Source organism: Pholcus phalangioides, unplaced genomic scaffold (assembly GCF_987345545.1).
Source record: "Pholcus phalangioides strain wild (caught in Gottingen) unplaced genomic scaffold, Ppha-v1.0 ptg000007l_1, whole genome shotgun sequence".
Taxonomy (NCBI): domain Eukaryota; kingdom Metazoa; phylum Arthropoda; class Arachnida; order Araneae; family Pholcidae; genus Pholcus; species Pholcus phalangioides.
Window position 1 is genome coordinate 49,096,458 of NW_028301600.1, and position 26,696 is coordinate 49,123,153.

At 36.8% G+C, this 26,696-nt stretch overlaps 1 long non-coding RNA gene across 2 annotated transcripts in view; it reads right to left on the reverse strand.

Moving 5' to 3' along the window:
* LOC149085416 (uncharacterized) overlaps positions 1 to 26,696 on the reverse strand; it is a 110,354-nt gene that overhangs the window by 68,997 nt on the left and 14,661 nt on the right. Inside the window, exon 2 of one of the 2 annotated variants that reach the window (XR_016192843.1) lies at positions 24,946 to 25,596. The exons of the other annotated variant lie outside the window; for it this stretch is intronic. This is a non-coding gene — a long non-coding RNA (uncharacterized LOC149085416). The remainder of the gene's footprint in view (positions 1 to 24,945; positions 25,597 to 26,696) is intronic. 2 annotated transcript variants of the gene reach the window in all.

Below are 26,696 nucleotides of genomic sequence, written 5' to 3' on the forward strand. Positions count from 1 at the left end.
AAAAGCACGAAGAATATTCCCATTAGCTGAACAAGACGATAGAATGAACAAAAACGAGAGTCCGTATTCAAATTTTCGATTTTAAAATTGAATCAGCCCTCCCTGATGTCAGTCTCATCCATACAACCAACCAAACACCAAGGAAGGCTCATCCCTCCCTTTAGAAAATCTGATTCTTTATCTCGTCATCCGGAAATAGCTTTTTATGAGTAATTAAATTCCGATCCTCACTCTCTCTCTCTGTGGCTGGATGAGCAGAAAAAGGCACCATCATCTCTCCCTTCATAATAATCTGCTGCTGAATTGGCTTCTCTCTTGTCCACGGCATCCTCCGCAAGGCCCGATCAAACTTGACACATAACACTCACTCACTCTTTACCCATCCTTGTTCCCCTTTCTCTCGGTCAGTCGATTATTTGACAAACTGGAGTTACTCGCACGCATGCATATATAATAGACAGAGAGTTAATAACTCTGGATGTGCACGAGAGATGAATTAATGGACGAATAATTCTCGTGCTATAATACAGTCGAGGTAAGGGAGCGAGTGGTGCTCTCCTATTTGTCGAGTGTATTATGAATAGGTAGGTGCCTCTCTCTCCTCTTGGTCGATCCACGTTGACTGTCGGGGTGCCATACCTGCCATACAATTCTAAGCCTTATATAAAACATTTACACGTGTATTCTCATCGGTGATATTTTTTAAGGCTGGGAATCGATTAAAGTTTTAAACTGGTTAATCAAAAGTTTTTAATACGAATTTTAATCGAATATTTTCAAAGTCTAACTATTTATAGCAAACGTGATATTAGTAACTGTATAATATTAATGGATGCCATGTGAAAATTTCTCTCACTATTCACAAGATGTAAACAAATACAATAATACCCCGAAGTTACGTGATAGGTGAGACTGACGATAGGTGCGTAAGTCGGGGTGCAATTTTGCATATAAATTCATTAAATATTATATATATATATATATATATACAGGGTGATTATAAAAAAACTATCCCGACATATGGGCCCCTAACTATCATACCATTCACAGAAACTGAATGAAATTTTGGCATAAGGTATTTTGATGTATGCGCTCAAGAATGATATGGAAAACAACAGTGTCACTCTAACAGTTACGGTTACAGTGAGAAAATTTCGAAAATATCAAATGGCAACACCAAGTTTTTTGTATTGGAATGTGATCTCCATTGTGAAAAACCCTAAATAGCGTTCGAACGGCAACTGTAGCATGAAAATGTACTTTTTTACTGGCAAACCGTTGTGATCCTAGAGATATACCTCCAATAAGAAAAATTTACAAATAACGTGTTGTACTCAGATATGCCATTCATTTTTCAAGGGGTGTTGTGTTCCATACTTATTAAAATATAAATTTTAACTTTTTATACGAACACCCTGTCCTCAAAAACCCGATTAGAAAGTTTTTGCCCTGTCTCTCCTGATGACAACAAAAATAATTTCTACATTTCTAAGTGCAATATTCACTGAGATATTCGAATTCAAAAAACGGAGGAAAAAGTTGGGGGAAAAACAGCTAAATGCGAAAAAACCGTTTTACCCGCATTCAACGCTGTTTTTCTCAAATTTCCTCCGATTTTTGAATTTGAATATCTCAGTGAATATTGCACTTAGAAATGTGGATTTTTTTTGTTGGCATCAGAACTGGATGTCCCCCCCCCCGCCTCCCTTTCTTGCTGTTACCAATTGTTGATTGATAAAATTTTTCCCTATCCTCATTTTATTTTTCCTTCACACTTTATCCAGGCATAGGACATAGGACTGGTAGTAGCATATAGTCACTAGCATGTCTAAAAAAAATTTGCGGGTTTAAATTATATTGTCTTATGTCGGGATAAAATTCCTTCGTTCATTTGATATTCAATTTGCTTATCATTTAACCTAAGTTTTTTTGGGCTGTTATTGCATCCATAATATGAAATAGCTTTCAAATATTGAAGTCTCGGGAGTTTTCAATATTCTGATATTTCCGTTTGTACTGATATCTCTGTTCTGATATTTCCGATTCATTTTTTCTATGTTTTCCATCCACTTTTGAAATTTCTTGTTTGTCATCTTCTTCACGATATGAACACTGTTTTTCAATGCATAGACATCAACTTGGAATTATTTGATAACTTCTATGAATGCATAGATATTGGGATGAGGCGCACATGCGTTAAAGGTGGCATGAAATGTCTTTTACGTTTATTTTTTCTGTATAACCTGAGAACTTTTCACTAATTTCTTCCCTTAGGGGCTGTTCAAGTATTACGTCCGCAAATTTTTAGCCATTTTGACCCCCTCCTCCTCGCCAGCAAAATTTCGTCAGCACTGCCGCCTGCCTCCTAACGCATATTGGTGGGATCAGAAACGTACACGGGAAGGGGGCATAGGGGACTCGTGTGCCTACCCCCCCCCTGATGTAAAAAACATTTAAAAAAAATTAAAAAAATTTTCGAAAGAGAATTTGTAATTTATAATCGATTTCTGTTAATTTCAATGCTATTTGAACGGTAAGAACTCAAAATTTCTCTTTAAGAAATTCATTGCGACCCACCCTTTAAGCCATATATGGTAAGCCCTTGACCCGTGGACCAAATGTGGCCCTGAAGGTTAGCTCATGTGGTCCCCCCTCAAACCCAATTTTGTAAAAATGAATTAAGCGGCGCATTTAAAGATCGCTTAAATGACCTGCGGCACAATTCCAGAGCATTTAAGTGGCCCGTGGCACAATTCCAGAGCATTCAAGTGGCCCGTGGCACATTTTCAGATCACTTAAGTAACCCGCGACAGTTCCAGAACATTGAAACGATCCGTGGCACATTTAGAGATCCCTTACGTGGCACAATTTTAGAGCACTTAAGCGGCCCCCAGTGTAGTTCTACATCACTCAAGTTACCCGTGGAACATTCCCATATTACTTAAGTGATCCGTGGCATAATTCTGTGGTGTTTGGTCAGAATCTGATAAGTCCAAAATCACATTTTTGAGATATAAGCATTTTCATTGTCATTTAAAAATCAAAAATAAAGCATACACACAAATACAAATGAAAATATCATACTTCAGCATGTTGTTTAGCCGCACACACGTATTTGTGCATTTATCAAACTTCTAATTAGTTATAATTAGCAAGACTTACTTTTAGATCAAAAAGCCATTTTTTAGAGATATCATATTCTGACCAAACACCACAGAATTACGGATCACTTGAGTGATGCGTTGCACAGTTCCAGAACACTTAAGCGGCCCGGAAACATTTCCATAGCACTTAAGCAGCCTGGACACATTTTCTGAGTACTTGAAGGATCCGTGAAACATTTAGAGATCGCTGAAATGGCTCTGTAAGGGATTTATCATTAGGGAGAATGTTAGTTCAGGTGCCCACAAACTAGCGGAAGATTTTTCTCGTTTTTGGCGCATCGAGTACGATGCCATTAAGAATATTTCATATTTTCATAAAGGGTGGTTGATGACGTAAGAATCATCCAACCCCCCCCCCCTTCCCCCATTGATGCTGACGTAATACTTGAATGACCCCTTATCAACTTCTAGGGTTGCTGGCTGAAATCACTAACAGCTTTCCGTTTCACAACTGTTAGAAATGATTTGCCTATTCAAATTCTTCCCATACTCGTGATTGTGGTGTAAATCCAGCTTCAAAATTACGGTCGAATGTTCATCCAAACAAGGTAGTCATTTCAACTTTTTCCGGGGGGAGCAAAGAACATGTACTCGATGCATGCATATATGTATGTTTGTATATATATATATATACCCTTTCTAGTGTATTTTTGAAAGCCCGGGGGGGGGGGGAAGTGCCCGCAAATGACGGGCCTGCATCCAAAAAAATGCACCTTTGCATTACGCAATTATTGCGTTTAACGCATCTTCACTTCCAGCATCTTGAGTTCCATAGGTACTATTTATAAAATTTGTAATTTTTGTACACTCTCTTTAATCAGCTTTGATCCACTATAGATAACATATAATGAGATAATATAAGGTTCGGTGAATCTTATCTATCCCCCTCCCGTGCAACTAACCCATCTGATGATAAAAGGGGAGTCCAGTGCAATTGACCCTCGGATTTGATTGACAGTTTTGCGAGCAGTGCAACTGACCCTCGTCCTGGGAAAGACTAGCATAAATAAGGGAAAGCGTTATCCATTTGTTTATGCTGTTTTTTCCCAACTTTTTCTCTGATTTTTGAGTTAAAATTTTTTAGCAAATATTGCACTTAGAAACGTGGAATTTCTATTATTGGCCTCAAGAGAGACAGGGCAACAACGTTTTAATTTGGTTTTTTAGGAAAGGGTGTCCATATAAAAATTTAGATTCTTTATTTTGTGACATACTATATTTTCACTCTCAAATCTGGTACCTACAGGGTGATTTTCGAACACATTTTGAGCATTTTTCAAATTGGAACCATACCTCTATGACTAACGGTTGATAAGATAAAGGCCACATTAGGACTTACAGGACATTACTGTACATTAGGTGTATTTAATTTCTTTTCTCATGGCACAGTTGCTTGCTTTCGTTTGAAAGTCTAAAATTCTTGTACTGAAGAATGTAAAAATCTATCTTTTTTCAATAGATATGCAATATTAACTTACGTGCAAGCAAAGCTTTCATATTCAGGGAACCCCGTCTTCATGGTGTATTTCTTACTACATACAATACAATAGCCTACTGTATAAAAGAGAGCAGGACCATCGAGAAAGAAATGAATATTTTTATATTAGCTTTTCTTCTCTAGCTTCCCTTGGTAACTTTAAGTATATGGTGTTAATTCTCAGCTCTTTCGACTCGTGGTATTTTTTTGGATCGGTTTTTGTAGCGATACTGTGATGAAAAACACTCTATTTTTCTTCCACTATTACTTCAAAAGCTAATATTTCACTCACAAGCAAGAATAGGACTGAAGTGACTCTTCAGTGAGTCCACGTACGCACAACTAACTATAGTGTACTCAGTATCATGTATTATATGTCTGTGTCGTTTCTCTTGTGTCTGCCCGTCGGTCGTCAATACGTACTCAACAGATAAGTGCCGAAATATATAGCGCGTTGGATATTATTTTCCCCCCAGACCACTCGAAGATGGGACCGCATACTGGGCTATGGGTGAGTTCCTGTCCCACCATCTGTGCAGATTGAGACCAGGCAATATCGAGCTATGGGCGAAAGATATCACCAATAAAGGACATTCCCCTTCTTGTTTTCTGGGGGAAAAGGTACCCTATTTACATAGTGAATGCCGATTTAGATATCCAGTCGAACTAGGGGAAAACGACATCGAAGATTCTATGAATTTTTGTCGTTATAACAGAGGTGTCGTTACAACTGAGGTTGCCGTTTTCGAGACCTTCTCTTCTTTGACGAAAAATGTAATCAGATGCAATTTTAATGCTATGCAAGAAGCTGTTTTTTCATTATGATCAGGGTGACCATATTTGATTGAAAAAAACGGTAAATACGAGATATCACAAATTCTCGCAAAAAATATTACCAACTGCCAGATAAATCACCAAATATGACTAATAAATTACCTTTGGCGAGAAATACAGCGCTAGAAAATGTGTGCAGTGATTTAAAATGTGTTTCACGGGGGAAAAGATTAACATAGCAAATAAGTGAGATGAATATTTACAGTCATGTTCTTTTTTTACGCAATTGATAAATTATAAAAAAAATACCTTCATCTCTAATTATTAATCTTAACAAGAACCAAAGTAAATTTTGTCCAAAAACCGGGGAAAACGGGACATTTTTGTAATGCACAGAGTCGGAAAGGGCGAAATTACGGGAAAATACAGTGTCCTGTATACTAGTCACATCAATTAGTCGGAGCCACGTATTAGTCACGTCGGAGCCCCAAACTTCTTAAAAATCCTTTTCTCCATCGTTAGATATCAAAAACGCCATAAAAGATGAAAAATGTGTCGTTATATCCAATTTCACGGCATTTTCATCGATGTTATAAGCATAAGCAAACTTCATTCACAGTTCGAAGTTCATCACATTCCTACGGGGATCAGCACAGACTGCCAATTATAGACGTTATAACCGAGATGTCGTTATAACCAATTTTGACTGTATATCCGGTTTTACAGAGTTAAACACAGAGTTTGACATCACAGTCCGGGTTACTGCCCAGCGGTTGGGATGCATTACAGTAGGTATAGATATGCTACGGTAAATGTGATAAATCGATAATTATGCATAATCCCTAATCGTCTTGGTATGTTTGATAAATTTCACGGCATTTATCACTTTTACCAGCGATCGCGCATAATAATGGAGAGTTGGTGAGTTTGATAAAAATGGAAAAAATCATCTATCTTCTCATTAATCAGTTTGTTTCGCCCGTACGTGATACGTATTTGCACACGTACTTTACCATAAAAATTAAATTAAATTAAGTTTTAAAAAGACAAAAATATAAAAATTATTCATACAGTCAGTAAGTTTGACTGTATGTTGGAGAATATCATATGTACACATCGAAATAAACCAAATTTAATTTTTCCTCTTATTTTAATCCTTTTAGTAGCAAGTTGAAATATTAGCAGCTAATAATGAAGGGGATAACGAGATCTTAAAGAACACACCAGTCATGCTAAACATTCTCGTGTCATTTGTATACAATTTAATGACATGGTTATGTGCACCTACGTTAAAAGAAACTAAACTCGAGTTGAAACATGCATTGTTGCCCTGAATCCTGCTGTCAAAAACAATAGGAGTGATAGTACACGTCAAGACGAGAATTTTTTGTCATTTAATCAGGGTCTGCAATCCACTTATTCAGTCATACAAATACTGTAACAGTTTAACACAGGGGTCTTCAACCTTTCAGACATTGCGGGTCAAATTAAACTTTCCATGAAACCCGCGGGCCACCAAGTCATACTGCGGTATTCTCGGAGTACATTAAACAGGGTTTCCCAAATTTTAAAACTGAAAACTTTTATTTACTCTGAATTTATTTCATTAAATTTGAATTAATATTTATTTTCAAATAACTTCCTTTCATTAATTAATAAATTTTTCTTAATGAATTTTAATATTTTTTTCATTAAATCTGAAATTCGTTCCGATAATTCTGAAAGAAAATTTCATTAATTATGAAATTATCTTTTTCTTCTTTTCCAAAAAATCTTAATTTTTTTCATGAATTATTACTTTTAACAATTCTGAAATTTATCTTGAAAATACTGAAATTATTTCTATTAGTAACTCTGCAAGTATATCAGTAATTCTGTAACTATTTTTTAATTAATTAAAAATTTTCATCAATTATGAAATCATTATTTTTTTAATAATTCTAAAATTATTTCTTTCATTAAGGTGTTTTTTAGCATTTCTGTAAATTCTGTAATTATGTATAACTTTTGGTTTCTCGAAATATATAGCCTATATGAAATCACAGGCCTCAAAAACTGTTTTGGCTCGGAGTCCCCCGAATTCGTTGCGACGGCCCTTTTAATGTATCAAAGGCACAGCATTACTATTGAATCTGGAAAGTATCTCACAGTTCTAAGTATTGCAGTACAGATTTCCCAGTGTCCAGAGCTATCGTTTTTCTATCTAAAAATGCTCGGCGGGCCAGAGCAAAAAGCTCTCAGGGCTATATTTGGCCCCGCGTTCTAGTAGTTGAAGACCCCTGGTTAACATAAAAAAATAAGGAAACTAGGAAGTGAATGAGTTAATTCTAGGCGTCAAAACTAGCTGTAGAAATGCAACAACTCAAATGCAAAATTTCGGAATAAAATACCTTTATATGTTATTATAACCAATTTCTGTTAATTCCAACGCTATTTGAAGGCTAAGAACTCAAAACGTATTTTTAAAAAATTCATTGCGACCCACCCTCAAAGTCATATATGCTAATCCTATGTTATCTGATGTGGAACGCCACCTCAAAACCTAATTTTGTAAAAATGAAATAAGCGGCACATTTACAGGTCGCTTAAGTGGCCCGTGGCACATTTTCAGATCACTCAAGTTGGTCCGTCGCACATTCACAGATCACTCAAGTAGGACCGTGGCACATTCACAGATCACTTGAGCGACCCACGGCACAGTTCCAGAACACTTAATGTGTCTGTGTCACCTTTAGAGGTTCCTTATGTGGCATGGGGCACAGTTTTGGAGCACTTAAGCGGCCCGCAGTGCAGTTCTACATTACCGAAGTTATCCGCGGGACATTCCCAGGGTATAAGTGACGCGCGTCACAGTTCTAGAGCACTTAAGTGGCCAGCTACACATTTCAAGATCACTAGAAGGATCAGCGGGACATTTAGAGAGATCACTAAAATGGTTCTTATAGAGGACTTATCAATAGAAAGAATGTTAGTTCAGGTGCCAGCAAACTAGGGAAAGGTTTTCCTCGTTTTTGGTACACCTAGTACTATGCCATCAAGAATATCTCATATTTCTTGGTAGTTCATATAGGGTGGTTGATGATGTAAGCATCATTGAAACATCCCCCCCCCCATAAACCCCTTCCCCCATCGATGTTGGCGTAATACTTGAATGCTCCCTAACAAAGAATCTCTTCCAGAGAAATTTTTGAATAACCAAATTTTTTTTCAGAAAGCATTTAAATTAACAGAAAATGATCGAAACAACATATATATATACAGTCAAACCTCGTTAGTGCGTCACCCGGTTAACACGTCACTCCGCTTAACGGGTCACTTTTCGGAAGTCCCAATTGTCCTCAGACAGGAATTGGCACAGCTATGGTTTACTCCGTTTAACGAGTCACTCCGCTTACTAAGTCATATTTTTGCTCTCCCAATAGTGACTCATTAACGAGGTTTGACTGTATATATATATAATTTTATTTCGATATATTTTAGTTTTCTTCTATAAAAATATTTATTTCTTTCATTTTTGATTGCCTTGTGGGGAGGGGAGGGGGGGGGGGAAGCACGAACCCTTTATGCCACCTCTTCCTGCGTACGCATCTGGATGAATCCCGGGTATGTACAACTCAGTGGCGTCGTAAAGTGAGGGCCAACGAGAACGGGCCTCCATATTACTGAAGACTATCATTAATAATAATTTCTTTCGTTAATTTTTGTTTAGTGTGGGCATATTTTTGTTCGGGTATTTCTGTTCTTATTATTTCCGTAATTGTGAATGCGTTTTAAATGATGAAAATATATCATAAAAAATATCCCATAAGATATATGTTAAATTTTCGCCCAAGAAATGTTTGGATTTCGGCCTCAGACTCGCCGAGACGGCTCTGCGTACATTAATGTTTAAAGGGTGGCCCCCAAAAGATGCCAAGTGGATTTAGGTCCGCAGGCCAAGCACAACTGGTTCATCGCTCTTTTTTTTCTCCTCATGTCGTCACTCACTTCAACGCACTAAGCGTTTTTCAATTTTGCTAACTAAATAAGTGAATTGCGACCATGGATTAAACAACAAGAATTTCCTATCTTGACGAGCAACATCATCACTCTTATTTTGTCGGTATAGTTCAGGTACTTTTTTAAAAGGTGGAATGGATGAATTTTTGCTGGAGCCAGTGCCGTCTTAACGCGTGGACCCACCCGGGCACGGTCCGGGGCCCTTGAGAGAAAAGGGGCCTCACAAAAGTTAGATCTGGTTGAAATTTTCTAAAATTTACCAGTAGGGCCTCGAAAAAACCCGCTTGGCCCGGGGACCCATGATGCTTTTAAGACGTCCCTGGCTGGAGCTACTCTACTTTTCAATTCCAAATCGGGAGTTTACTTGGATTGAAAATGCATTTTTCTCCAAACGCGAATACCCCAATATAAACAGTTTTGAGTTAGTCTAAGGCCGAATTACACTGTAAAAGTTTAATAAAATCCCTTTTATAAAACTTGAAAAATCCAACCAATAAAGCTCATAATTTACATTCGAGCAAATGCAACCGATAATCTGACTGGTTGAATTTTTCAAATTTTACAAAAGAACTATTAGAAAAATTTTATAGTGTAATACCTACCGTCCTTAGTATAGTTCCACATCAAATACAAGAGTGTTAGGCTTTCTGGACAAGCGTCAAGATGAAAAGAACTCATGCTAAATAGCTATGATCCAAAGGTATTACGATTTCTAAAGCTAGGGATCTTCAACGTTTTGCATCCGAGAGCCACTTCAATATTTTCGTAAAGTTACGTGAGCCACTTTTAACGGGATAAACAATTATTAAGTAATCAGTAATTAATTTGAGAAATTTAGAGCTCGCTCACACTCGGAGTTTTGTACAATAATGCCCAGGACTATCAGTCTGATGTTAAAAAAAACCAACTATCATCTTGAAAAAACAAATTTATATTCCAAGGTTTTATCCCTCGACCACTATTGAGAAAAAATTTTCTAATCAAATCCAAAAAATTTTAATAAGTCATTCAAGATTTGATTTTTCTGTGGATATACCAACTGTTTACACGATTAGAAAGAATGCCCAAAATGAATGAGAATTACTGTCATAGTTTCAAATAGTAGAATGCCGATTTCATTTTTCACTAATAGGTGTCTTAGCGGGTCACTAAAATGTTGTCACCAGTGGCTCGCGGGCCACGGGTTGAAGACCCCTATTCTAAACGTTTCGTCTATTGTGGTAATATCTTCAGTGAGCTTAATCTGTTTAAAACACCGTTTTATATATATATATAAAAGCATAACAATCTCATCAAATAAAAATAGGTGGCAATAAATGTCAAATAAAAAATGCCCCTCACGAGACTGACTTCCCGCGCAGTTCATGATTCTAAATTACTAAACTTCCGGCCTATTGAGGACAGCCGAACATGTATATATACTCTTCTTTGCAGTCCCAATACACAGCTTTTGATCCCACAATAAAAATATTAACAGAATTCTCACAATGTAGAGATTACCTCGATAAAATCCTCCGTATTTAAACCTAAGGTTTTTATGCGCGTAGGCAAATTCCCGCCGATTGTGGGGTGAAGGAATAATAAAAATAATAATAATAGCGGGGTAAAGAAAGGTTAGGCCGCCTACAAGAGTAGAAAGGGAAATGCGATTCGACAAACCAATCGAGGTCGATATGGAAACTCACTGGCAGCAAGCACACGTGGGACCGTTTAGTAGGCATCTACACACGGCAGTGTTTAGAAACAGCTTTTGTTGGGACCTGATTACACGGCACCCCCTCCTTTTCATACTCATTTCCCAACGATACCCTCCCGAAAAAAACTTTTTTTGTGAACACCCGAAATCCCCAGGGTTGGATTTTCTACTAGTGCTGCTGCTGCTGCTACTACTACCTATAGCGCTAGAACTGCGGACAACAATGGAAGCGGTTCTGTGTTTGCAAACAAGCCATGTCTTTAACGACTGCTTCAAAAAGCTGCGGTGCTTTATAGTATAGTTATATATACCCTCCCTCTCGTTCTACCTATTACAACAGCCCTCCCAACAACTCTTGTTGGTGGAAGTTGATATACAAAACTATGAGGGGGACGCAGAGGAAATCCCTTTAGATTAAAAAGAGGGTATAAGCATAAGCCCCCCCCCCTCCTAGTATTCTCTCTCATTGCCTTCCCTCTCAATGAACACTGAAAACCATCTTTAGTGCCACAAGAAGGGACCCGTTGAAAAGCGACCCGACCCATGGCTGAGGTCCATATCTGAAGTACAGGATCCAGGGGAAAAGATTGCTTTTGATCCAACAACATCTTGAGAATCCTTCTTTTCTTCGGATTTTTTTTATATGCATTATTATTTTCATCCTCTGGCATCCATCCATCCATCTTTAGCGATTTCTGCTTGAAGCAGCAAAATTTACTTCAGCAAGTAGTGACCTATCTCTATCTAACTCTCTCAATGGTGCTTCTAGTGAAATAAAAGAGAGGAATAGAGAGCAGAGAGAGAGAGAGAGAGAAGTGCGGTTGGACCCTCTTTCCTTTATTCCTTGCTTTCAATACAGCGGTCATTCTACTGGATTTTCGATGGCTTTTACAGAAACAGAATGATTGGTAGCCAATGAAAAATCCATACAATGATCTATAAATACGCGTGAAAAAGACCATAAAAAAAATTTCGTCTGCGACTTGATTCTCGTCATTATGAAGTTTCTACATTTCCCATGGTAGATATATATATCACATTGAAAACATTTTTTTTTTTCTCAAAAAATTTGGTTACGAAATACTTTTCTATCTACATTTTTTTCTTCAAATAATACATATTCGAGAGTCGTATAAAAAAATTGGGTAAGGAACGTGAATGACTTTCCGGTGATGTTGAGAGTTCATTGTTACGTATAGTATGTCTATTGTATTTCCGTAACCACGAACAATATATTCACTATTTTCAACTGTTTGAAAAAGATTCGTTGCGGATCGTCATTGAATGAATAGACTAGCCTATAGTGTTATGTCATATCGATATTGAATATTTTTCAAAAAAAAAAACATTTCCAGTGAGAGATGTAGCATATAGAAGGAAAAAAAAATTGGATAGGCTGTGTCATAAACATGGTCGCAAGTTATGACGTGAATACGTTCTTTGTGCCTTGAATCGCGTGGTAGGTACTGACTTCATCAAATGGGTGTCGTCGGATTGGTGTGAAAAATATCTATCAGACTATGCCATCCCATCCGCTTTTATTTGCGTTACGAACCGCTCGAAATATTGCGTAAAACAATTTAGTCACGAATGCGGCAAGGTAGCCTGGTGCACACCCCGGAAGGGTTATTGAAACCAGTGTAGTACCCCCAATCGGATTTGTCTTAACGAGGTCTATTCGCAAATATCAAAAACGTGAATATATGTTGGATAGTTCTTGAGATACCGGCATTTAAAGCATTTCGTTAGGCAATTTTTTGAGGATGCATCCGGTATCATCAGATGATTTAAAAGACGTATTCACGTAAAAAAATTTTAAATTCGTCTACGTGTTAGGTCATCTATAAAGTTCTGAGAGTTTTCTGTGGTAGCCATATTTCAGCTGCTTCAGGACGAATTGAAGGAATAATCATGAATATGAGTATAGCTTTAATTCACACTGCAAAACGCGATTCTGCACGAATAGGCTTTCCTACCTAAGGGCACGAAAAATCGACGCAAAATTTCTTTTATGGGTAACAATACAGTCAACTAAAATAATCTCTGGGAAAAATTTATATCACATGTTCAATCTCTCCATTGTGACAATAATAAAATCTACCACCATACCACCATACTCTCATATTTTAAAAAATTATTTATTAGGTACCTAAATTTTGTGATTCAAATATGAAGATATATCACGTGTCATCATATAATGCTCTTTTTAAAATTTTCACACACACACATTTCCTTATGTTCATTACACATTTCATTTTCATGACTTTTCTTTTGATTTTGCCAACCAGCGTATTAAAGCATAATTGTTCCTCGAAACAAATTTTCTCATTTAAAATAATAAAGATCTGTTCAATATTCATTCCAATGCCCCACAATATTTTTATAATCGTATAACAAATCAATTAGCAATGAATGAATGATAGCAATAAAAATCAATTAGCATGGTAGCTTATAGCAGTGATTCTCAACTTGGAAACCCATGGCAAGGTTTATTTCCTTTTGTGAGGTGAAGTGCGCAGTCTAATTGGAAAAATGACATAGAGCAAAATCACTCGCGGCCTGGTTTGACATAATCAAACACAGTTTGGCATCAATCCTGGTTACTGCCCAGCTGTTGGGATGCATTACAATGCACAGTAGGTATAGATATGCTACGGTAAATGTGATAAATCGGTAATCATGCATAATCGCCAATCATCTTGGTATGTTTGATAAATTTCACGGCATTTATCATTTTTGCCGGTGATCACGCATAATAATGGAGTTGGTGAGCTTGATAAAAATGTAAAATAATCATCCATCTTCTCATTAATCAGTTTGTTTCTCCCGTACGTGATACGTATTTGCACATGTACGGGGTGATTATAAAAAAACTAGCCCGACATATGGGCCCCTAACTATCATACCATTCACAGAAACTGAATGAAATTTTGGCATAAGGTATTTTTAGATATGCGCTCAAGAATGATATGGAAAACAACAGTGCCACTCTAACAGTTACGGTTACAGTGAGAAAATTTCGAAAATATCAAATGGCAACACCAAGTTTTTTGTATTGGAATGCGATCTCCATACTGAAAAACACTAAATAGCGTTGGAATGGCACCTGTAGCACGAAAATCCCCGGAGCTAGTCAAGGAAAAAGTAAAAAGGACTTTGCCGTGCACCAGAGCATTAATGTTCGTTTCATTCGTCCCACCGTTTCTTCGACTGAGGCCTGATTAGTCCTCCACAAGGTCATGTGGAAAATTTGTGAAACACAATAAAATGCTTTATTTTATGCTGCTTCTCTGTCCTTATTGGTTGTCCTCACTTTTAGCCTATCTACCGCCGGTGATTTTCATGCTACAGTTGCCGTTCGAACGCTATTTAGGGGTTTTCACAATGGAGATCACATGCTAATACAAAAAACTTGGTGTTTCCATTTGATATTTTCGAAATTTTCTCACTGTAACCGTAACTGTTAGAGTGACACTGTTTTTTTCCATATCATTCTTGAGCGCATACCTCAAAATACCTTATGCCAAAATTTCATTCAGTTTCTGTGAATGGTATGATAGTTAGAGGCCCATATGTCGGGATAGTTTTTTTATAATCACCCTGTATTTCAAATAAAATTAAATTAAGTGTTGAAAAGATAAAAATATAAAAATAGTCTTGTAATGTTGGCTTTGTTTCACACGTACCAACATGTAGAAACAAAGTCAATATTACCGATCGAATTCATCATCCTGGACTGAAGTTGAAATAAAATTCCAGTAAATTGATGATATATATACTGACATTTTTCAAATATACTGTATACGATTCGAAAACATTTCGTGAATCTACAGACGGGGAGGAAACAACTACAGGGATAATTCAATATTGTGTGACTTGCTTCTAAAACGCAGCCATTTTCAAGGCTTCATTTTCCTTTAGTCACCCAAAAGAAATTCAATGAAGGCTGGGATGTTTATCATATCCACCATATCCTACTGACAAGACAACGCACCATCTAACTTTCATTTGTTTCACTCCTATAAACAATTTTTATGTGGAAAATCCCTCGCAGTAAAAAGCCACACAAGACTAAACTTTTTCCCCCAAAACCAGCAAATTCTACAAGTGCGGGGTTTTAAAAAATACCCAGAAAATAAGAAAAAAGTGCAATCTATATAATATAATAACGTCCTGGTTCACTAATTCATCATCACCGAGCCGAAACCACTGGAGTTATGAATATGAAATTCAGCCAGGTTTTATTTTATGAAGTAAAGACCCACTACGAAAGGGTTTTTCGAAATTCGACCCCTTTCGAAATTCGGGAGTCATAAAAGGGTTTCAAAGGTTATAAAGAGCTATATTTATGAAATTTGGTCAGTTTTATTTCATGACACAGACTTCAATCTAAGAAGGTTTTTCAAAATTCGACCCTTAATGGGGTCATAAGGGTGTTGAAATGCTATGTAGAGAAATCATGCCGAGTGAAAACCGCTGAAACTATAAATTTGAAATTCTGTCAGTATCTTCATTTTATGATACAGACTCGCTAAGAAGGGATTTCTCAAAATTCACTCCCTAAAGGGGTCTCGAGGAAGAATTTTCGGATTACCAAATTCCCGCGAGCGAAGCCGGGGGTAACAGCTAGTGCTGTATATTTAAAGTATCCGACCACGTTTAAAACGTACGTCATTTTTGGAAGAAAATATCGATTTATATTTTTTTATGAAATCCTATTATTTGTGATTCCAAAACAGGCCTTGTTTTGTTTATATGACGCTTATAATCGAAGTTACGTACACTTTAGTGTTGCGTTTTTGAATACAAGTAATACGTGAATAAAAACTTTATACGTGTTTTACGAAGAATGCTGCAATTTTTGACATTTCATTGAGTTTGAAACATGATTTCTAAAAATCTATTCATTGTATCATTACGAAATTTTAATTCGTAATGATACAATGTTATCTGCAACAATATCAAATACAATTAATATTCTGCTATATATTTTTTGGAATTATGAACTAAAATATAAAGTCTATCACATATGTTTGTCTAAGTAGGATGAAATTTCAAAAAATTCACACATACATTAACAGATTTGAGTGCAACTAATGAGTATACCATACAATCCTTTAAATTTTGGTTCATAACCTGCACCATTACTATCTGAAAGTACTGCGAAAATAACAAAATATTCCATTCATAGATTTTTTTGCAATCATGTTTCGAAAATTACACGAATTTTGCTTGAAATTTGACAAAAAATTAATTATTTTTGAGCCATTTTAAAACACTTTCTATCAAAAAATGTCATCAAAGTTCGCTCCGGAACTATTTTATAGAAAAGTGCTCTCGAACGTAGTCCGATACCGTAACAGCACAAGTGGTGGGAAGAGAGTCTTACAAACGTTTTTCCTAAACCCTACAATGAAAGCATATCTTTCAAGACGAGCCAATAAATTCGAAATCCGTCACTTTTGTTCAACAACGGTCTAGAGTCAATTCGAATGGCTGCACAAGGACTATTATTCCGCTGAAATTCAAATCCAAGCGTACGCAACCGGAGATTATTGCTCTTAACACACAACTGTGGATACCAATTTTTTTTTTTTACAGTAGGCTATTTTTATTTATCATAATGCATTAATGCCACTTTTTCTAACACGAACTAAAAAAACGAGGAGGAGTATTTTTTTCGGCAACATTACCAAAAGAAAAACTCGTAAAGGGTAATTTATTCTGCACTCACGAGAGACTGTAGAAAAATCGTTTTCTTAGTCTTTAACTTTCGGTAATGAGAGAAATAAGATGTCAAGGAAAAGAATAATAACAGCAAAAACAAAAAAAAGAACCTAGAAAAAGAGGCAGAGATAGTTGTTTCAGATGAATTAGAGAGCAAGCTCGCTTATAGTGGATAATATATTAACTTGAAGCGGAATAATAATTTGCTCTGGAGCTGACGTCGAGTGGATTTGCAATTGTTTTGTCAGTAATTCTATTTTGAAACGCTGTTGTGTTCTCTACGCTGTGTCGAGAACTAAGACTCGCTAACACGATTAGAACAGACTCCTCCGCCCGCCAAAGGACGAGTTTGCGAAATCACCGATATTCACTCGGAGAGAGAGAGAGAGAGAGAGAATACAACCCAAAATGCTATCTATGGCTAATAACGAAGCGATTGTTAACGAGGAAGAGAGTCCTGACTGCGGCGCTGACAAATAAGCTTAACGTATAAGGAGAGTAAGTAGCTAACACAGAAACAGAGCGAATGGCCGTGCTCAACTACCTAAATGATTCATTTTGGCTCTTCCTATAAGAGCATCCATGCCACTAAATCCCTAACGGGAGCTCGTTTCAAGTATCTTCCCCCTCGGATTGTTAAATAACTCGATCAACGCATCAATCCCACCCTGCTTGTTGAAATCCCACAAACTTTACCCGATTGTTTGCGCTTCGGTCGTTTTCAGCTACTCACTCGCTCGTCTATAGACGATATTTTTCGCTCGCGAAATTTCGAGGGCACCAAAGCAAATAAGTGAAAGGACGGACGTGCCTCGCTAAGATGTGTTCATCCACTACAAGGAGACAGTGGTAGATACACCAAGAGTAAAAAGAGATGATATGCATTTATGATGTTCGTGACGTATGCGAACGAGTGAATAAAGAAGATTCCGTTGTATATTGACAGCGACTCTTTCCACTGCAAAGAGTCAACTCCTCCACCCTTGTATTACAAGTGATCAGTGCGCACACCAAAAAACTAACTTTTATTTTCTGACGTGAATGCGTCTTCAACTTAAAAACTGTGAGTGGGCCCTATGGCCTGTTTCTCTCATGGCAAATGGGGCATGTGCACAGATCCCACAAATATTGAAGGCCCCGAAATTCCAAAATTTAAGAGTTTGTTATCTCCATATTCACTTTTTCATCTTATTTATTTTTGTAAAATTGAATACCGTGCCCAAGAAGTAAAGCAAGGAAAGTCCACAGTATACTTCAGAATTTATTTTAATAGTAATTATTAAGAATGGGATGTTGCTGCCATAAAAAATCTTGAAAAATTGAAAAAAATGCCCTAAAAATTGAAGGAAAAAAAAAGCCATGAAAATGGCAAAACAAATTTCTCTTAAAAAATCGGTTATGTTCGAAGGTCGGAAGAAAAAGTTTTGACAGCATCAATCATATGTTAATTTTTTTCTGAAGTTTTTTTCCTCTCTCGTTTAGATTTTAGTAAAAATAATTTTTCTAATAAAAGAGTTATAATTTATGAATCAGTTAGGAACACTGGCGTTATGGCTCCCACAAGGGTGGGGCTGACAGGCCTCCGGCTTGGAAGCCTGAAACGATTCCTATAACTTTTTGTTTCTTCAAGAGAAATTCACTTTTCAAAGGCCCGTGAAGGTGTGGAGACCATGACTGGCGTATTGGGGGAGGGGTGGAATAGTGTTTTATGCAGTAAAAAGCGAGAAATGATCCTCCACCCCGCCCTGAGAAAATCCTGTGTATGACTATGGTTAGAAAGCCAAAAACATATTTTAAAGAAATTCAAGCATATTTTTTTCATAAGTGCTCAATGCAATCAGTATTTATATTACTTTTTCAATCTTTCCCATTGTCGAAAAATTTAAAAGGTAAAAAAAATCGTGAAAATGCCAAAAAATACCCCAAAATTCATAAAAATGCTCTAACAGTGAAAGAAAAGCAAAAGATGCCAAAAAATGCAAATGTCATCAACATCTCTCTGGGCCGTGGTAATTATACATAATTGATACATAACACTTTGTTACTATGAACTTGAGAAATACTATATGTATTCCTTTCAGACCCAGAGCTAACAAACGTGAGCGTTGTTTTTAATCGTTTTTTCTCGCTGTAGATATTCTTTTCGACTTCAGCAATAGCACACAATCCTTGAAATTAGGCTGAACTATGAGATTTAAAAAAGAATATATTTGAAATGAGAGAAATCAACCGCAAATTTATGCGTACAGGGTCTGAAAGGGATGAAGGGGCTAAAAAATTCATGTTTGCCAAGGGCTCAATCTTATGAGAAACGGGCTCTGACAGGAGCCCTAGAAACTGAGTGACATAAGCTATCTCATTTCTCGTAAAAAAAAACAATCGTAAACAATGAAAGTGAAATTTTTCAGGAAAAAAAGGTGTTTTATAAATCCTAGTTCGATAACAATCACAGTTGCAAAAGTCAGAGCTTACACGTGGCTGAAGTAAAAAATTACGTTCATCATGTGATTGAGTTTCTACTGCTCTTGTGTTGCGGCAAAAACACAATGATAACCCATTCACTATCACAGCAAGGGTCAGGGCCCACAGACAAAAGATTAAAAACACCCAGTTGAGGCCATAAATTCGTCATTTTTAAGTATTTTCGGGCGTGTTATACGAATCGATTGTCTTCAGACAGATTAAAAAGGGGAAAAATTCCTAGTAATAAAATAATCTACAACCTCGAGATATCCGAATGGAGCTCAAAGCGATTAAAAGATACATGGACGTATTCGTGTAAAAAAAACACACTTGCGGGCATGTCTCTAAACAAATTGCCTACTATCTGGAATTTTCAGATTAAAATGTTACAAAGATATGTTTTATAGAACTTTGAAAAAGTTTCGTCACAATGAATAGAACACTAAATATGCATTCAGCTACAAATACAAAATCCAAAACGGGCAACTTGGCCAAAAAAATAGGAGGAAAAAAAATGTCCATAACAATCTTTATAAACAATTTGTGTATTCGAAAAGGCAGTGCAGTGTGAGGCCATAGTAAATTATTTTCGTCAATATAGAAATAATGAATGCAATTATTTTTTTTAATCAGGAAGTACGCTGTTGGAACCAATAGTTCAAATAATGATCCCAAATTTAATTTACATATACAGCATTTCTACTTTGTCGGGGGCCCGCACAAAATCACCTCAAGGGCCAGCTGTTGGTCACCTCTAATATACACCAAAAAGGGCTCCGCGAGTCAAAAATGGTTGAGAATCATTGCTGTAGTGAATGCTCCAAATTCGAACGTAGATGAATGGAAGATGGGGTGAAAAATCGAAGACCAACGTAAAATCAAGACCTAGGATTTGTTTTGAAATTATCAGTAAACCATTTAAATTTAACAACAATCAAAATTTCGAACCACTTTATTCTATTGTGTCCAGCGGGTTACAAAATGGCTCAAGTTTTAAAATTAATTTGGTGGCCCGATTCGTTCAAAAGTTTTAGCTAACTACTTTTTTTACTTTTTTTTCCATGGCCAACGGTATCGAAACTTACTCCTCTTTTACGGTATCAAAATTTGTTTGAAAAATGGTGACTATGCAGAAAAATAGTGGGGATATATATATATTTTGGGAACAAAAACATTTTATGCTTCACTCATTTGTCCCTTGTTTTTAAACCAATCGGGCCCCTTGATTTTGAAACGACATTTTCACTCTAGGCTTAAAGCAGTGTTTCTCAAAGTGTGCATCACGGCTCCTAGGGGTGTCGCGGAGAGCTGGAATAATGCCATCATCCCATACTGTTGGGCACCTCCGTTTCAGTCGATGATATAAAATCTTTGGCTCTCAAACAACGATAAAGTCGGGGAACTTATTTCTCACGGCTAGATATGAATTTATCGTTACTAAAGGTTAGTTAAAATAAAAGGAAGGTATATGGTGAGTTATGGTTATGGTACCCTGATGATCCTGAATAGCAGTGTTTCTCAACATGTGAGTCGCGGCTCCTAGGTGTCGCCAACCTTTGTCGGGGCGTCGCGATGAGCTGTAGATATTGATTTGTGTGCCTATTTATGCTTTGAAGTGGTTCTTTTATAATTGAAAATATCTGGTAAACTATTTTGCGAAGCCACAGATGAACCATGAATTAGGCAAGGGCGGCAGCAGGTGACAAAAGTTTGAGAACCACTGACTTAAAGATACAAAAAAAATCGCGTGATTAAAAAAAATTAAATACTTCACACTGACATGAGTAAAATAAAGCTTTTTAAATTCAGAAATTAACATTTTCGATTGATAACATTGTCTGGATGTTATCATCTAATCATGATTTTTTTTTATATTGAATTAACCCTAGAAAGGTACTTAGACGTATAGGTATCACAAGCATAGATTTTTTTAGGTACCATTCTACGGTTAAACACGGAACAAAAAAAAATATAATTCAATGAAAGCAGAAATCTCGCAGAATAATCCGAAATAAAAATTTACACAAATTTTATTCTTCCCATATTAGTTGAATAGTAAAGTAGATTTAGTAAAAAATGTCCGTACGAAGAGAGAATCAAACAATCTGCACATTTAGAAGAGAGTGAGGATTTTTTTTATTATATTTTTTCAAATGCGAAAAAGCTATTCTTCGACAGCTTTAATCTGAGAGAGGAGCGATCTATTCAAACACCTACTGTAGCTGTTTACGAACCATTCTTATATTTTCCTTTATATCCCTCGGATAGTCTCTCTTTTTATTATAGTAGAGATTTAAGGGGCGCATAATGGACTTGTAAACCACATCATGATCGCAAATCGCTCCGTTCCTGACAGCACGGTGGCCGGGCATGGAAGCGAGCAGCCATTGCCGAATCCGATCGTTTACACTGGTTCGTATTACTGCACCAAAGACGGGGGAATAATATTGATACGCGATACGTCTCTCTCTCTCTCTTCGCATATTTATGTGTTGACAACAAAGCACTTCCGACACGAGGGAAAACGTATTCCCTAACAAATTCTACAATAAGACAGATATTTTCTACACAGCATTACAAATCTATAACAGTAGTGGTGGTCTTACGTTACATATACGTTTCGCTCCCAACATTTTCTGGTAAAAGGCATTCATTCTTATGAATATTAACATATCACTTTTTTTCTTCTCACAAAATATCATACATATGTTGCTGAATGTTTCATATATTCTCCGATTTTTCACCGAAAAAAATACTACGCCGAAAAGTAATCCTAAACAAAATAACAAAAAAAAAAAAGATGATATTAGTTTTTTCTGAAGTTATTTCAAAAATATAGAATAAATATGTAATTTTTTTCGTGTATTTTGGCAAATATGGACCGGGTTCATAATCTCTAACTTATTGCATGCTATTAAAATTTCGTTAATTTCCAAATGAAGAGCTATTTTAAATGCTTTAATAGAAAACCCGTTTTTACAGACAATTTTTTTGTCCGACTACTAGTTCTGTCCGACTCTAGAATCAGTAGAGAAATATTTGAAAAATTTTCTGGGGCAACGTATGACATAGTGTTAACATGTATATCAGTAAAATAATGTTTTACTCCAAAACATATATGTATAGTCGAACTTGTTTCATATGAGCACGGATAATACGAGATCGTGACTAAGGGTAGAAACATAATGCACGCTGGTTTCTGATTCTGCAAATCCGTAATGACGTGGACTTGCAGAATCGGAAGCCAGCGTGCACTATGTTCGCACCCTAACACAAGTAATTCAAAAGCCATATTTGATTCGCTATTTAATTTCATTTCGTTTTTTTAAGAGCACTAAAACTAGGAGTTTTGTTAACACGAATAAATTTTTTCAAGTCTGTCTGTTCGAGTAAATTTTATTTGTAAAATACCACAGAGAGGTCAAGAGAACAATTCACAACCAGTGAATTTAAAGTGAGTTACAAAGGCTTTCTATTTGCTAGTAGGCTACTATACTCAGACCAACTAAGCTAGTATTTTTCAAATGTTGGTTCACAGACTCCTCGAGGGGAACGAGCAACCTCGAACTGAATCTGAGATTTTATAACCAAAAAAAAAAAATGAACGTCAATGCAGGGCCGGGTTTTTGCCACCCGGGGCAAATATGCAAGAAAGTTTGACGCGACTCAAATAACTTGAAATGCTAACATTTTTCTTAGAGTGATAAACACTTTTTATTTATAAAGAAATTATCTTTTCTAGTGAAGGAACTGGTGACTCATAATCACATAGCACAGGGGTCTTTGTTTTTACCAATGTGTTTCAAGGAGGTTCTTCAGCATTGCGCGAATTCAAAACACATATATTACAATACAACTTGTGTCGTAGAATTTTAGCCATAAGTTCAAGTGTGCTATGAAAAAAAAAGTGGACTACCCTATTGAAATTCTTGGGTAGAAGAAGAATTTCTGACAAAGTAGGTTTAGTGATGACTGGAGCTAATGGTAAACGACACCGAAGTGGTGAAAAACAAGATGAACGAAGAGTGAAAAAAACGACGAGGTGCTGAGAAAGAGGATGATGACGAAACACCAAAAAGATAAGATAGGAAAGTGTAATAAGGAAGGTGGCATACGCAATAGCCACCACACGGCTAAAAGCAGTTGCCGGCTGTATATAGCAGTAACGAGACTTAGAAATATACAGAGAAACAGAAAAAAAAGGGACTTTTTTCATCATAAGGTTTAGCTGCTTCCGTATGCCCCAAGCAACTACAAAAGCTCTGGCTCCCGTTAGCAGACCGGGCTTTTCTCCAGTTTTTCTCTATCACTGCTCCTCTTCCCCTCAACCTCCTGACGGACGGGGCCAATATTGGAAGAGCCCGGCCCCAGGTTGTGTACAGCCACAACCTGACTACGTTGTTTGGAATCTCTCCACCAATATTTGGCTTTTGGTGCCTCCTACGCGATATGTAGCAGCAGCAACTCCGCAACAGCCTTCTTCTTGTTGTTGGGGCCCCCCATCGTCGTCCCTACGAGCGAATTCCTCAACATTTATTGCCAAGAAGAAGAAGAAGAAGAATGTGTGAAGTGTTGATGTGGAGACACGGAGTGATGATGGCGTTGGGCTGTTGGTGGAAATCTGAAGCTGTCGAAAAGCACGGAGAGAGAGAAGCAAAGAAAAAATGGATGCGCCTTTTGTGTTTGTTCTGGTAAGGAACCAAGACATATCACCCTTCTCTTTACTACCTTCAACACTCGAAGCAGGAACATTTCTTCTCTTCGCCCCCAAATCTTTTACTATACCGCCAAAGGAATTTCTCAAATATGCAGATTGGAGGCGTTTTTCGCAATTGGAAAAGTGACAAATAACACGCGCAAACAGGAACATCCTGTATTATGTCACATTTGAACCTGACAGAACCAGAAAAAAAAACCAACACAAAAAATCAAACGCCAAATACAAGATATTGATGAAAAAAAAAAATTGCCCTCTCTTCCCCCTTTTTTTTTTCTCCTAAATTTTTTTTTTTTTTGCTACCGATTTCTTTCCCCTTAGATGTTTCTTTTCTTTGAGCTTAATATTATTTATTAGATGCGTAAGGACTGAGGAGACGACCGATGGTTGTAAGACAAATATTCAAATCACAAAGCACTCATCGAATATTTCCCATCCGAACCATCAAACTGCGCGAAAACGACGCTAACCGCGATTACGTGGGATGCTCATATCGGCAAATTTGTCATACAAAATTGAAAAAATTATAGACTTGAATATTTCACGTACTTCAACTCGAAAAATATGTAATTACAGTGAAACCTCTCTACAACGATACTCGATATAACGATAAATCCCTCTACAACGATATTTTTTCGAATCTTGTTTGGAATTGCCTATAGTCCAAATTCCTTTCGATACAACGATATCCTGTACTACGATACATCCCACTATACAAGGATTTACACTATCACGATATTTTCAGGAAATTTTTCAGAAATCGCTATAACGATATTTTTTTTATAATTTGCTCAAATTCGTTTTGAACTTAATTTAAATTTGGTCTCTATTTTTCGTTCATCATTCCCTCGAATGTAACCGATACACTTGGTTGCATTTTTCAAGTTTTATAAAATAACTTTTATAATGTAATCCCGGCTTTACTCACGTATCACTCTGAATATTCGGCAGCTCGATGCGTGTAAGATTTCAGAATTAAGATCTTACGTTTGGGACATGTGTTGTTCTATCTGTGTTTCAAATTTATGCATTCCTTCATGGTGCTGCATTTTTCTGTCAAGTTGTGCATTTCCTCGAGAAAAGTACAGCGTTGAAATCCACAGAATAGAAATACGTCTGTATAATAGTGTGCTGGGTGAAACGATGAGACATTCGGCGAGACATATGACTGAAAACATCAAAGTAAAATAAATACAGTGTTTCACTCTTTGTATGCAGAAACATTTATTACGACTTCTGGAACGCTCCATCGTTTTCAACGCTTCCTTGAGGAATCTATCGAGTAGGACCCCATATATTCCGATGTAAAAAACAATCTCCCTCTAAGTCGGGCTAGGACTAACAAAAACAATCTCCCTCTAGTCTAGGCTCAGTTCTTTTATTTCAGATGTCATTATTTACCTCACAACACCATATTTATTAACGGGTACAAACTTCACCACAATATTTCTCTCTCTCTTACTCCTTCCCCTTTTTTCTTCCTGTTAACTGGTATAGTTCGCCACGTTTGCCTTGCTGCTGCTGCCATGTTGGTTACTTACATTGTCACCTAGTCGTCAAAGACATATGCCATGCAAATCTGAAAAAACACAGAGAGCGTTTCAAATTGAACCACAACACCTCACATTTACCATATACACATCAAGCAAACCTATTAGAGTAATACATTCACATAGCAATTAAAAACACATAACTAGCCGGACTTGGACAGGTGCGATGGACGCGGCCCCATGGGACCGAAAAACATTAGAAACTCGTCAAATGGGATAAAATTACATAGACTTTGAATTCCATTTTGACTTCAACTGCTCAACAAAGCACTATCTCACACAATTCTATCAATTCATAAATGCATACAACTCAAAAATATGAGTATAATGCCTTTTATATAAAGACATACAGTATATAAAGTTATTGTGTGTGTGTGTGTGTGTGTGTGTGTGTGTGTGTGTGTGTGTAAAGGGCCATACAATTCTTAATACTGCCCTGCAGCTAAAGCTCTTGTTTTCAGATTTTTTTTTTAAATGTTGAAGTATTAATTGTTGTAATATACATTTAGCGGTACCTCGAGTATTTAATTTGATCAGTGTCTAGTCCTGACACTGCATTCTATGTAGAATGAAAGTAGTTTCGCCTACAAGACAAATACTGTATACCATATACAAATACGGCAATCGCTATCAGCGTGTTCAGAGTACCCGAAGTTTCGTGTCTCCAACGAGTTTTTTCCCCCGTAAATTTCAAGCCAGCTCCTAATTCGAATAGTTGTTCGCAAGTTGAAGCCTTTTTAGCAAATATTTTTTGCTCATAACTCGCAAGTTAACCACTCATAACTCGAGGTACCATATACTGTATTCCTTATCCCCTGTAATTCAGCAGGGATACAGTACCACTTGAAGAGAAGAAAGCATATTCATTTTAGCTTTTTTATACTCACACCTCATGGAGGAGACACATTCATTGACACACATATTAACATACAACCATTCTACGGTAGAATCTGAACTGGAGGCAGAAGACAAGACTGGAAATCGGCCACTGGACTTGTATATTTTATAGCCTTGTGATGATAGACAGTTTTCTTTAACTCTATATTTCTCGTGTTTCACTCAATGTAAGATGATAGTAGGATTCACTTAATGTAGGAAAAATATACAAAAAGTACCTAACCGATTGATA